Below are 12,774 nucleotides of genomic sequence, written 5' to 3' on the forward strand. Positions count from 1 at the left end.
TTATGCTTATGGGCTTCCCTGATGGCTCAGCGGGTAAAGAATCCACGTGCAGTGCATGCGACACAGGGGATGCAGGTTGGATTCCTGGGTCAGGAAGATCGCCTGGAGGAAGGTATTGCAAACCACTCCAGTATTCTTCCCTGGAGAATCCCATGGACTGAGGAGCCTGCGGGCTATAGTCAGAAGGGTTGCAAAGAGTTGGACGTAATTAAGCATGCACACATGTGCCTGTTCTAAAAACATAGGTTTTTAAAACTATTTGAAAGTAAGTGGCAGACTCCTAAACTCCTCAGCATGTATTTCTTTCACTCCTAAATAGTTCATTCTTTCTCCTAAGAATAAATGCTCTTTAGCCTTTCTCATCAAATTCAGAAAATTAAACATTAATGTAAGTATTTAATATAACTGTTATTAAAATTTCATTATTTTCAAATTATTTATAGCAATTTAAAAACACTAAGATCCAATCTCAGACTATGAAATACATTTAGTTATCATATCTTTTCAGTTTCCTTGTCATATTCCTTTAGTTTCCTTTATTCTGAAATATTGCTTCATCATCTTTTTATCTTTTATTACACCAACATTTGGAAGAGAAAGGCATATTATTTTGTAGGATATTACCCAAGGATTTCTCTCATGATGATGCTTTTCTTATGATTTGATTCAGGTTATGTATTTTTGGCTAGAGCACTGCATGAATAACGTTATATCCTATTGAGTGCATTACCTGAGAGGCAAACTACCTTAGTAATTCTTTCCCCACTATTAGTGGTGTTAACTTTGATCTCTGTGTTAAAGTGGAGAGAAACAGTTTAAACAATGTGGATCATTTCACTTGCCACTGTATTCAATGAGCATATGCCTCAAAACAAGGGTGAAGATACATCTATAGGCAGGAAATCTGTTAATGTCTTAGTTGAGTTCAGTTTCCCACATACTATTTTTTTTAATATAAGTTTATTTATTTTAATTGGAGGCTAATTACTTTACAATATTGTATTGGTTTTGCCATACATCAACGTGAATCCGCCACAGGTATACACGTGTTCCCCATCTTGAACCCCCCTCCCACCTCCCTCCCCGTACCATCCCTCTGGGTCATCCCAGTGCACCAGCCCCAAGCATCCTGTATCATGCATCAAACCTGGACTGGCAATTCATTTCATATATGATATTATACATGTTTCAATGCCATTCTCCCAAATCATCCCACCCTCTCCCTCTCCCACAGAGTCCAAAAGACTGTTCTATACATCTGTGTCTCTTTTGCTGTCTCGCATACAGGGTTATTATTACCATCTTTCTAAATTCCATATACATGCATTAGTATACTGTATTGGTGTTTTCCTTTCTAGCTTACTTCACTCTATACTAGGCTCCAGCTTCATCCACCTCATTAGAACTGATTCAAATGTATTCTTTTTAATGGCTGAGTAATACTCCATTGTGTATATGTACTACAGCTTTCTTATCCATTCATCTGCTGATGGACATCTAGGTTGCTTCCATGTCCTGGCTATTATAAACAGTGCTGTGATGAACATTGGGGTACACATGTCTCTTTCAATTCTGGTTTCCTTGGTGTGTATGCCCAGTAGTGGGATTGCTGGATCATAAGGCAGTTCTATTTCCAGTTTTTTAAGGAATCTCCACACTGTTCTCCATAGTGGCTGTACTAGTTTGCATTCCCACCAACAGTGTAAGAGGGTTCCCTTTTCTCCACACCCTCTCCAGCATTTATTACTTGTAGACTTTTGGATAGCAGCCATTCTGACTGGTGTGAAATGGTACCTCATTGTGGTTTGATTTGCATTTCTCTGATAATGAGTGATGTTGAGCATCTTTTCATATGTTTGTTAGCCATCTGTATGTCTTCTTTGGAGAAACGTCTGTTTAGTTCTTTGGCCCATTTTTTGATTGGGTCATTTATTTTTTTGGAATTGAGCTGCAGGAGTTGCTTGTATATTTTTGAGATTAGTTGTTTGTCAGTTGCTTCATTTGCTATGTTATTTTCTCCCATTCTGAAGGCTGTCTTTTCACCTTGCTTATAGTTTCCTTTGTTGTGCAGAAGCTTTTAAGGTTAATTAGGTCCCATTTGTTTATTTTTGCTTTTATTTCCAATATTCTGGGAGGTGGGTCATAGAGGATCCTGCTGTGATTTATGTCAGAGAGTGTTTTGCCTACGTTCTCCTCTAGGAGTTTTACAGTTTCTGGTCTTACGTTTAGATCTTTAATCCATTTTGAGTTTATTTTTGTGTATGGTGTTAGAAAGTGTTCTAGTTTCATCCTTTTACAATTGGTTGACCAGTTTTTCCAACACCACTTTTTAAAGAGATTGTCTTTTCTCCATTGTATATTCTTGCCTCCTTTGTCAAAGATGAGGTGTCCATAGGTGCGTGGATTTATTGTGAACATCTCACTGTACCAAATTCTGTTAACTTTTTTTGTGAGAAATTTATGATATTATTTGAGTGTATTTTTGTATGTGCAGTTGAACTTCACTTACAAACAGCCTAACCCCACAGTAAAATCAAGTCTACTGTCTAACCATTCTTGTACTATCTATCTCTAAAGGTAAACACCCTAAGTCAGCTTGCACACCAAATATTATATATTTTAAATTTCAACAGATACCATCAGATTATTTCTAAAAACAATGCAGTAATTCCTAGTTCTACTTGCAGTATGCTGCTGCTAAGTCACTTCAGTCGTGTCTGACTCTGTGGGACCCCATAGACAGCAGGGCTTCTCCAGGCAAGAACACTGGAGTGGGTTGCCATTTCCTTCTCCAATGCATGAAAGTGAAAAGTGAAAGTGAAGTCGCTCAGTCGTGTCCGACCCTCAGCGACCTCATGGACTGCAGCCTACCAGGCTCCTCCATCCATGGGATTTTCCAGGCAAGAGTACTGGAGTGGGGTGCCATTGCCTTCTCCACTTGCAGTATATTAGGGCTTTATTTCTTCATTTAATGTCCCACACTGAGTATTATCATTCTGTCTGTTTTTGTTAATCATATGCATTGTTATAATTTACATCTCCCTGCTATTTGTGATACTGAGCGAGTTTTCATGTATTCATTGTGTTACCAAACAAGGTTTGTTTTACCCAAAGCACAGCAAGCCAAAATGTAACTGAAAATAGGGTCCGGCTGCTTGCCGCTGAAAAGCCATTGAAGAAGCCAGGTTGGTGAAAAGCAAAGTTTGCTTCATATTGGATGCCAGCAATGGATAAGGGGGAGGAGCAGCAGATGCCTATCTAAAATCCGACTCCTCCCACCCCCCTCACCGGAGCCCCTGATTGACTCCTGACAATCAGAAGACAAAGCTTTTACAGACAGAGGGAGGGGGCTACATGCAGAAACAGCCCAGTCAGCTCTGATAGTCATCTTGAAGTTGGTCATCAGTGGTCTGACCAGGGTCATCTTGATTGTTTTAGGTACAGTTAATCTTCACTTCCAGTGATGGTTGTTTTCATTTCTTTGAGGCCAATTCTTAGAATTGTGGTAGCTTATGTCATGGCTACAGTCCGGCCATCATGTAATTAACTTGTCCACCTGGGGTTTCAGTTATTTATAAAACAACTCACAGGACACGGCTCAGAATATTATCTATAGTCCTTGAGGAGGAACTAAAGGTCCTTGACTATGCTTAGTGGCTAAACTATTATTATTTAGTCTTGTTGGACTGTTTTCTTTTGCTTCTGCATTTTCTCACTTCTCTGATTAAATTTATTACTTGGCTAAAATTTTCCCACAAACAAATGGAAGACTGAGGACATGAGACGCAAGGCCATAGAGTACGGCTTCCTTTCAAAAATGATAAGAGGAAGTTTTCAGCAAGGAGAGTTTATTCATAAGGCAGCCAAGCTAACATGAAAGAACAAATCTCAAGACCCCCTCCCCAAAGCAAGGGGCTTGAGGTATTTAAGGGATAAGGAATAAAATAACAGATGGGTCTGAGGCCTGGGGAGAGCGGCAACAGGTAATTGGAAAAAGGTGCGATAACCCTCCTTATGAGCAGGCGTAATTAAGATACGATCCTCTTCACATTCCGAAGGTAACTCAGAGGAGCCTTATAGGAAATGGCCTGGAGGTAAGCAGGAGCCCCATTTCACAGAGGAACAGAAATTGTTACTGCGTGGCTGGAGCACAGAGTACCAGGTAGGAAGTGGTAAGAGGCAACATCAGAGGCAGAAGCAAGGCTAGGTTGAGATAAGTTTTAAAAACCATGGGGAGGGGCCTGAGGGCAACGAGAAGCCACCACAGTATTTCAGGCATGAGAATATCATGCTTATCTTGGAGTTCAGGGAAAATCACTGTGATTTAAGCCAAGAGTCAGGATTGCAGAGGGAGAGAACTATTGGTTAGGACACTTGTTAGGAGATGATAGAAGCAGCCCAGGCAGGTGGCAGTGGCGGCCTGGACTAGGTATCCACAGTGGGGAAGGATAGAAGTGAGCCAGAGTGAGAGAAACAAGTAGGAAAAACTGATACTCTGTTTAGGAAAAGGAAAAGCGAGGAAATCAAGAATTCATGCAGCTTTCTGGCTTGGGCGGGGGGCAAACAGTGGTGAAGGCGCACAGAGGGAGTAGCACAGAGGAGGCGCCTGGTCAGCTGAGCTTGGGGCATTGTAGGTTTGAGATGCTCTGAAGAGCCCCTAGAAGCTCGTTGGTAACAAGTGTCCTAGTCTGTCCAACCTCATTCTCTGTGATGGTCTTTCTTCCTGAATCACACATGAGCACAGCTGCGCATCTTCAAACTTGACGCCCCCGAGTGCTGCCACCAGAAACCTGTGCTCAGCAGAAACCTGGGCTACTGATCAGCCCTCCCCATTGCCTTGTTACAATGTATTTTTCTGCCTCAAAACTAAGTTTTATAGTTTCTTTTTTTACAAAAATGGAATCAGCCAGTGGAACTCTGGGGCCAGGTGACAGAATCCTTGTAGTGCTGGTCTCCTTTCTGTGTCCTCTTCTTTACATCTTTGTAGTGGAGGAAATAAGACAAACCAGAATATCCCCACCTGGATACTGCAAGGGAAGGGCAACATACTGGGGTTTTTTGTTGTTGTTGTTGTTGTTCATTTGTTTTTACAAAGTTGAGATCTTCTTGGATACAATTTGTGAAGCACAAGCAAAAACCTGATTTGGGGAAGGATTTCTTCATTCCATTCGGCTAACTGTAGCCCAACTGGAAAATTTTCCTAATTTCTTTGAGACCTCTCCAGGACTGACAATCAGGCTCTGACAAGTAATAATTAAGATTTATATGTGAAAAGGATATAAAAAAAATCCAGGAAAAAACCCAGAGGGGGTGGCATTTACTGCTGGGTTACGATTGAATAAGGAATCTCATTGTCACAAATTATAATATGCTCAGAAAGAATTAATTGCCATAGTATTTGAAAAGAAAATTGTTAGTTATTAAATCATGGAAAGACCTTGGAGATCATCTGGCCCTATTACTGACACTGACAAATCATAAAACTGAGGCTCAAAGAAGAGAAAACTTTGTGGAGCAGCAGAGGTACTGTGCATAGAAGCCACAGCCCCTCACTCCAGCCCATGCCCTTACTGCCCACCTACAGAGCTCCTCCATGGAATAACTCGTAGGCTAATCTGCAGAAGCTACAAAAGGGTATAGAAAGCTGACAGTATAGCCAGCTTATACCCTATTGCATGTGTTCCAAATAAGGCAAGCCTCATTTTAACAATATCAAAACAGGTGGTTTCTACAACCATAAATTCATCGACCAGCTGGCCCCTTACTAAGTGTCCAAAGGGCTTTACATAACACACAAAACAGACATATTTAATTCACAAAGTCTGCTTAATGGTTTTCAACCATGATCAGTGCTACCCTCAGAGGACAGTTCTAGAGGTATTTTTAATTGTCACAACTTGGACATTGCTACTGACAGGTAGTGAGTAGAGGCCAGGATGATTCTAAATGTCCTACAGTACACATGGCAGCTCCTCACAAAGAGGATTACACAGACCAAAATATCAGCCATCTGAATCCCATGAACAGAGGCGCCCAGCAGGTCCATAGGGTCACAGAGTTGGAGGCAACTGAAGAGACTTAACACACACACACAGTTCATGGCCAGCTGAAGGGTCAGTGGTCCTTCCAGTCTTTACCTGCTCAGCTTGAACTAGACGCAGCTGACTTCCAGGTTCCTAGAAAACAACTTGGCCCAAAATATCTATTGTTAGGCTACAGGCTGCTTGGAAGACTTGTAAGTCTTAAAATGATCTTGATATGAAGACAAATGAATTAGAAGAAATAGATTAACCAGCAATTTCAATTGATATTTACATTTCCTTTTTTTTTCTTTAGAATTTAGCTATTATCTTTTCCATTTTTGTTTATACTTTTTGGATATTAGAGATAATAATCTTTTGATGAAATTGTATTGCATTTTTTCCTCCCAGTCTATTATCTGCTTTTTATCTTTGGACAAAATTTAAATTAATCTTTTATGTAATCAATTTTATATTGTTTCAAAATTTCCTAAATTTCTTGGGAAATTGTTTCCCATACCAAAATGTATGAATATCCTCTGCTAGTTTCATCATATAAATTTATTGTATTTTTTTTTAACCTTAAAATATTTTATCATCTTGAAATGTGTATAGGGTACAGAGTCTTCTTGGAGAAGGCAATGGCAACCGACTCCAGTACTCTTGCCTGGAAAATCCCATGGGCAGAGGAGCCTGGTAGGCTGCAGTCCATGGGGTCCCAAAGAGTCGGACACAACTGAGCGATTTCACTTTCACTTTTCACTTTCATGCATTGGAGAAGGAAATGGCAACCCACTCCAGTGTTCTTGCCTGAAGAATCCCAGGGGTGGTGGAGCCTGGTGGGCTGCTGTCTATGGGGTCACACAGAGTCGGACACGACTGAAGCGACTTAGCAGCAGCAACAGCAGCAACAGAAGCCTTCTGCTCTACCATTTACTAAACAGATTACTTGTGGCCCACTAAAGTGAAATACCACATTTGATACTTAAGTTCCTTTATATTTTTGGAATTTTTTATGCTGCTGTATTTTATTGATCTATTTGTCTACACAAATATCAGTATGTTTTGTTAATAATTATAGTATCATAATAATGTTTAATTTAATATTGAGTAAGAAGAGAGTCTTTCTACTGTTTTTTTTCCAAAATTTTTTTAGCTATTTACACTTTTATTTTTTTCTTATAACCTTTAAAATTATTTTCTATCAGCTTAAAATAAAATAAAATTGGGAATCTGAATGTAATTGCATTACATTTATGAATTAATTTCTGAAGAAATAATATCAGTAGATTTCTCAAAGCTTTTATTTAAAAGCATGATTTTATGGGGAATTCCTGTGGTCCAGTGGTTAGGACTCCTCATTCTCACTGCCAACGGCCTGGATTCAATCCCTGGTTGGGGAACTAAAATCCTACAAGTAGAGCAGTGAGGTTAAAAAAAAAAAAAAAAAAATGTCTCTCCTAGGTTATAAAGGGTTAGAAAGATTGCATGTGTTTTTGTTAAAGTTATCCCTATATATTTTATATTTTCAATACTATGAAGATGTTTTTTCATATTTCTATATTTCATATTTCTATATCTATTTATTGCTAGCAAAGCAGTAATAAACTTTTCTGTATTTGTCTTATAATCAGATTTTACAAATTCTCTTAATTTTAATGCCATTTTCATTGGAATTTTTTGTTTTTTAAAATCACAGTCATACCTCAAAGACATTTTGTCACTATTTTTCACTATTTAAATATGAATATTCTAATGTAATTTTCTTGCTCTGAATTACAGCCTCTAATAAATGTGGAATTGTTATGACAGCTACAACCATGGCTGTTTTGTTCTTAATTTTAATGACAATAGCTTTGTTTTGTCCCCACAGTTGGAGTGCTGACTGTAGTCTTTCATAATTTTGGTAAACAGTCTATCATATTTAATTCAAGTATTAATTATATTTTTATTTTAAGTTTGGAATAACTGATGAACTTTATCAAATAGTTTTTCAGTGTCTATTTATGTAATTACGTAATGTTAACACTTTACTCAGTTTCTGATATATTAGATGTTGGTTATTTATTACCATTTTTATCACTGCTAGATTCCATTTCTTTATGTTTTACTTAGAAGTTTTGAATACATATCTACTAGTGAGATTTGTTTCTAGTATTTTTTTACAGATTTATTGAAACATGATTTTGTTGTTGTTCAGCCGGTAAGTGCTGTCTGACTCTTTTGTGACCCCAGGGACTGTAGCCCACCAAGCTCCTCTGTCCATGGGGTTCTCCAGGCAAGAATACTGTGGGTTGCCATTTCTTTCTCTAAGGGTTCTTCGAATATCAGAGACCAAACCCATGTCTCCTGCATTGGCAGGTGGATTCTTTACCAGTAAGCCACCAGGGAAGCCTTATTGAAATATAATTTACATACTATAAAATTCAACCATTTTAACTGTCCAATTCAATGAATTTTACTAGATTTACAGAGTTGTGCAGCCTTTACCATAATCCAATTTTAGAAATTTCCATGGTTCTTAAAAGCTTTTTTGTGCCCCTTTGCAATAACTTCTCATCCTCTCCCACCACTCTGGGCAACCACTCATTGTTTTCCCTGTTTATAGATTCACTTTTACTGAACATTTTACATAAATATTGAAATACTGAAGTCGCTTGTATTTGCCCTTTACTTGCCTTGATATTTTGGCGATTTATCCATTTTGTAATACATTCTCAGTAGGTTGTTTTGTTTTTTTTTTGCTGAAGAGTTTTACATTATGTGGCTTTAAAAGATAAACCAAAGCATATTAAAACTTTTAAGTTTATTTGAGCAAAAAATGATTCAAATCAGGCCAGCATCCAATCTAGCTGATAGAAAGGAGATTTAAGAAGCTGAACAGCATTGAGTGGGGCATCCCAACGAGTCTCCTCCTGGTCACCAGAAACTACAGAGAATAAAAAATAATTTATTCTCTACTCTTTGCCTTAATAGGCAAAAATACAAGTAAAATCTTGTGCATTGGAACTGGAAAAAGTAACATTAGGGGCAGATCATCTATGGAAGCTTTATCAACAAGGCCTTCTGGCAGTTCATCAAATTAGTCCATAATTCACCTGGTTGATGAAGCTATCAAAAGATAGTTTAAAGTGGTGAGTACTTGGCTGAGACCACTTCTTCTGTAGGGCATTTAATCAATGGATAAGCTTATCCAAGTTAAAATTTCTCCACTGTTACCACTGTAGTTCAAGACTGTCTTTGGTAAGGTTAACTTGCTTATCTCCAGCCTTAGATCATTTTATTTACCAGAGGCCTCACACTGGATCCACTCCAGCTTAAGTAGAACCCAGCCTGACCCAGACCTAGTTTGACCAGACCCCAGTCTGGTTTCTAAGTCAGACCCAGTCTGACTCAGACTAGTTCCCGGACACAGTCTGGAAAAAAAAAGTACTCAAAGTCTAAAAGTTGGTAGCATAAGAGCTATGGACCTAGGATCCAAGAGGGATATCCCACCACTGCCTGGGACAGTAGGAAGACATCTAGATCGAGGGGCTCAATGCAGCACTGCTCCGAATACATTTTTAACATAAGTATGTCTCAGACAACATTTGGGGCAAACATATTAAAAGAGAATTCATTATCTGAAATTCAAGTTTAACTGAGTATCCTGTAGGACTCTGGAAGATGAATGGGAGAGGTGAGCCAAAGAAAATTACAAAGTACTATAAGTATTTAAGGAAAATGAGAAGACGTAATTTATCTTTATAATTATTAAAGCTTGTAATAAAATATACTTAACACATACTGCAGTCCATGGGGTCACTGAGGGTCAGACACGACTGACCGACTTCACTTTCACTTTTCACTTTCATGCATTGGAGAAGGAAATGGCAACCCACTCCAGTGCTCTTGCCTGGAGAATCCCAGGGACGGCAGAGCATGGTGGGCTGCCGACTATGGGGTTGTACAGAGTCGGACACGGCTGAAGCAACTTAGCAGCAGCAGCAGCAATACATACTATGTAGTGGAGCATGGATATCTTGAAAGTTAAAGTGTTAGTCGTTCAGTCATATCTGACTCTTTGTGACCGCATGGACTGTATCCTGCCAGGCTTCTCTGTCCATGGAATTCTCCAGGCAAGAATACCGGAGTGGGTAGCCATTGCCTTCGCCAGGGGAACTTCCTGACCCAGGGATCGAACCCATGTCTCCTGGACTGCAGGTGGATTCTTTACCATCTGAACCACCTATTTATAAAGCCTTGTTACAGGTTTACTTTCCCTAGATTTCATATTAGGAAAATACTTCTCATGTAGTAGGCAAAAATATAAGTAAAATCTTGGGCACTGGAAATGGAAAAAAAAAAATAATATTGGGGCCAGATCCTCTATGGACGTTTTATCAAGGTCTTCTGGCAATCATGAAATTAGCCAATTTATAACTCAGCTGGTTGATGAAGATATCAAAAGATAGTTTAAAGTGGATATTTTCGTAGATAAATTTTTTGTTGAAGTCAGTAGCTTGTACGTAAAGGATATAGAGATCATAGAATCTGTGGCATATTAGAAAGTAATTGACCTGATCAAGTTTGTTAAAGGCCTTGTTTTAGAGCATCATACCTTTAACACACTGATCAGTTTGTACTGAGAGTGTTCCTGCTTTGCTAGAAGAAAAGAGTTTGTTGCTCACATAAAGATTTTCAAAAGCAATAATATTCCACAGTAATGTCCCATGAAAATTAAATTTGGCTATAATATGATTAGCAATTTGGTTTCTGTCCTTTGCTTAGTAGGGTTAGGAGGTAGTGGAAGGGTGGGCAGATGGGGAATGAGCTGAAGCTTTTATCTTCTGCAGGAGGCCAGAGGAGGCTTAGAAAGCAACTGCCTTGTGATTGTTTGGGATTTCTTGAATTCTGGGTGCAGGCAATCTTATATGTAAGCTGCAGTATTTCTAATTTTTAAATCTTTTTCAATAACTTTGTGATAAGAGCACATGTTTTACGCAGTTGATGTTTTGATCCCCACTATGAGCATTATATAAGGTTTATCTATCACTATGCACATGCTGCAAAGATTAGCATACTGATTTGGAAGATGCTGCATATCTATGGTGACTAAAGTAAACGCCAGTAGATGATTATTACAATAACCTCCTCATTGGTCTGTCTTCCCCTGCTCTTTCTTTCCTTTTGTTCTTTATTTTCAACACAGCAGTCAGGGTAATCGTGTGAAAAATATAAATTAGGTTTAATCTATTCAAAACTCTCCAAAGGATTTCCATCTCACTCACAGTGCTGTAAACACCTACAAGGATCTCTATGATTTCCATCTCTCTGCATCTCTGGACCAGATTCCTTATTAGTCTTACTATGCCAAAGCCACAATAGAATTTTTGACCATGTCAGATTCTCTCTGAACAAGGTTTTGGTATTTCCTTTCCCTCTTAAATTGCTCTTTCTGCAGGTATTTTATAGACAAACATCTTACTTCTTTTAGATTTTAAAAAATACTTGATTTTTTAGAGCAATTTTAGGTTCATAGCAGAGCTGAGCAGAAGGTATAGAGAGTTCCCAAATACTCCCTGCCCCGACACATGCACAGCCTCCCCTATCATCACAGTGTCCCTTACCAGAGTGGGACATTTGGTACAACTGAGAAACCTAAATTGACATATCATAACCAGACAAATGCCATAGTTTATTTTAGGTTTAACTCTTAGTGTTGTACATTCTGTGGGTTTGGACGAATGTGTAATGACATATGTCTAGTCATACATATATCATCGTATGTTATAGAGTAGTCTCACTGTCTTAAAATCCTCTGTGCTCTATTTTTTCATCTCTCTTCCCCTTCAGACTGGCTTCTTCCTCTTAGTAATATGCATTTGAGGTTCCTCTTTGTGTTTTTATGTCTTGATAACTCATCTCTTTTTAGCACTGAATGATATTATCTGTGTTTTTCCATTCACCTATGCAAGAACATCTTGGTTACTTAACATTTTGGCAATTACGAATAAAGCTTCTATAAACCTGTTTGTGCAGGTTTCTATGTAGACCAAGTTTTCAACTCCTTTAGGGAAATACCATGGTGTGCAATTGCTGGATTGTATGGTAAGAATACCTTTAGTTTTGTAGAAACCACCAAACTGTCTTCTAAAGTGGCTGTACCATTTTGAATTCCCACTGGCAACAAATGAGAGTTCCTGTTGCTTCATATTCTCACCAACATTTGGTATTGTCAGTGTTCTGGGTTTTGAATTTTTACCACTCTAATTGGTGTGTAGAGATATCTCATTGTTTTAATTTGCATTTACCTGATGAAATATCATGGGAGCATCTTTTCATATGCTAATATACCATTTGTATATCTTCTTTGGTAAAGTGTCCATTAAATTCTTTGACCATTTTTTAAAAAATCAGTATTTATTTTCTTTTTGGTAAGTTTTAAGAATTCTTTGTAAATTTTGCTTAACAGTTCTTTATCAGATACGCCTTTTGCAAGTACTGCCCGTGGCCCTTCCCCTTCCCCTGTCTTTCTACTCTCTTGATATTGTCTTTCACTGAGCACAAGTTTTTAATTTTGGTGAAGTCTAGCTTATCCCTCGGAGAAGGCAATGGCACTCCACTCCATTGTGGAGTGGGGAAAATCCCATGGACGGAGAAGCCTGGTAGGCTGCAGTCCATGGGGTCTCGAAGAGTTGGACACGACTAAGCGACTTCACTTTCACTTTTCACTTTCATGCATTGGAGAGGGAAATGGCAACCCGCTCCAGTG

General features: G+C 38.6%; 1 long non-coding RNA gene across 3 annotated transcripts in view; it reads left to right on the plus strand.

Annotated features, from left to right (window-relative positions):
- Positions 1 to 2,864: 2,864 nt before the first annotated feature.
- The window catches only part of LOC129633121 (uncharacterized), a 116,758-nt gene continuing 106,848 nt past the window's right edge, over positions 2,865 to 12,774 (plus strand). For all 3 annotated transcript variants that reach the window (XR_008704902.1, XR_008704901.1, XR_008704903.1), the window contains exon 1: positions 2,865 to 4,162. This is a non-coding gene — a long non-coding RNA (uncharacterized LOC129633121). The remainder of the gene's footprint in view (positions 4,163 to 12,774) is intronic.

This window comes from Bubalus kerabau, chromosome 18 (assembly GCF_029407905.1).
Source record: "Bubalus kerabau isolate K-KA32 ecotype Philippines breed swamp buffalo chromosome 18, PCC_UOA_SB_1v2, whole genome shotgun sequence".
In the NCBI taxonomy this organism is placed as follows: Eukaryota; Metazoa; Chordata; class Mammalia; order Artiodactyla; family Bovidae; genus Bubalus; species Bubalus kerabau.